Source organism: Aotus nancymaae, unplaced genomic scaffold (genome assembly GCF_030222135.1).
Source record: "Aotus nancymaae isolate 86718 unplaced genomic scaffold, 86718_ANA_hifiasm-v0.15.2.pri h1tg000059l, whole genome shotgun sequence".
NCBI lineage: Eukaryota > Metazoa > Chordata > Mammalia > Primates > Aotidae > Aotus > Aotus nancymaae.
Genome location: NW_026988473.1, coordinates 8,859,096 through 8,860,646, shown reverse-complemented (window position 1 = coordinate 8,860,646; position 1,551 = coordinate 8,859,096).

Genomic DNA, 1,551 nt, shown 5'->3' with positions numbered 1-1,551 from the left:
TGACGCTCCGCTGTTCAGGGTTTCTGTTTCCTTGCAGCTTGTAGCTCGCCCGGCATCGTCTGCTATCATTCTTTTCTATCTCTGTTCATTGCTTAGTTGAAAAATTGTGTCCTACTTAATATATATTTCTTTAATTAATAATGAAATTGAGCCTATATTTGTCTATTTGGGTTACATTCCTTAGTCATTTTTCCATTGTGTCATTCACCTTTTTCTGTTTGTTTGTTTGTTTAAGGTAAAAGCTGGTGGACTGGGAGCGGTGGCTCACTCCTGTCATCCCAGCACTTTGGGAAGTGTAGGCAGGTGGATCACGAGATCAGGAGATCCAGACCATCCTGACTAACACTGTGAAAACCCATCTCTACTAAAATACAAAAAATTAGCTGGGCGTGGTGGCACGTGCCTATAGTCCCAGCTATTTGGGAGGTTGAGGCAGGAGAATCACTTGAACCTGGGAGGTGGACGTTGCAGTGAGCCAAGATCACATCAATTGCACTGCAGCCTGGGCAACAGGAGTGAAACTCCATCTCGAGAAAAAAAAAAAAGAAAGAAAGATAGAGCTGGTATTGAACTCTGATTATGTGGACTCCAAAGCCCATGTCCTGTGTCTAGTGCCTTATGGTGAAGGCTTGTGTCCTTAATCATGGAATCAGCAAAGCAGGGACTAATGAAGAGTCTCCATCAGCTGTTAAGGCCTCAAAGCTAGTTGGCGTTGGTGAGGGAGGTGTGATTTATTGTGGGCAGGTCTATGCAAGCCTATTCCCAAAAGTCTGAGGGAGCTGAGAGGCCAAAGAAAGAGACTAACTGATTCAGTTGCTTAGAAAGAGATATTTAATTGGCACTTAGGAACAGAAGCCATGTCTGTGTCTCTGGCGGCCACAAGGCAAGATGGTGGATCCTGTGCCATTGGCCCCAGATCCAGGGCTCACACACCACAGAGGAAGAGAAGGTGAGATTCAGAATCAATGTGTAAGGTCATCAAAGTATGATAACATCAAGGTTTAGACCTAAGGTCAGGATTCACCGTAAGTATTTGCTCTTACATAAGGAACTGGAAAGCTTAGAGGCCTTCCCAGAGCTGGGGTTAATGAGAAGTCAGCATGGCAGATGAGCACCCACCACAGAGCAGCAGCTTCAGCCTCCACAAGGCGCTGTGAGGAGCGTGGGCCTGGTTCTCCAGCCTCACCTGGCTCCTTTGACTTCTCTTTGCTTCTCCAGGTAAATGTGAGCCCCGGGTGTAGGTTGGTGAGTCTGGAAAGAGCTCCTCAAATGTGCCCTGATGTTAATTCATGCCATTCAACTTAGCATTTATCTGTGTCAACTGTGAGTTGGATACCAAGAAATGCTTTTGGGGACACAGAATGAGTAAGATTGACCCCTCCATTGACATAGAAAGAGACAGGTGCAGGCAGAGTATAATTTCCATAACTAAGGCCCAAAGTGTTTTGGGAGCACTCGTGGGGATGGTAGATGCTTCACAGGCAGTGTGTGTCTCAAACATTCATTATTTTTCTTTTCCTGAAAGTATAAAGCTAACATAAAGCAGTCTTC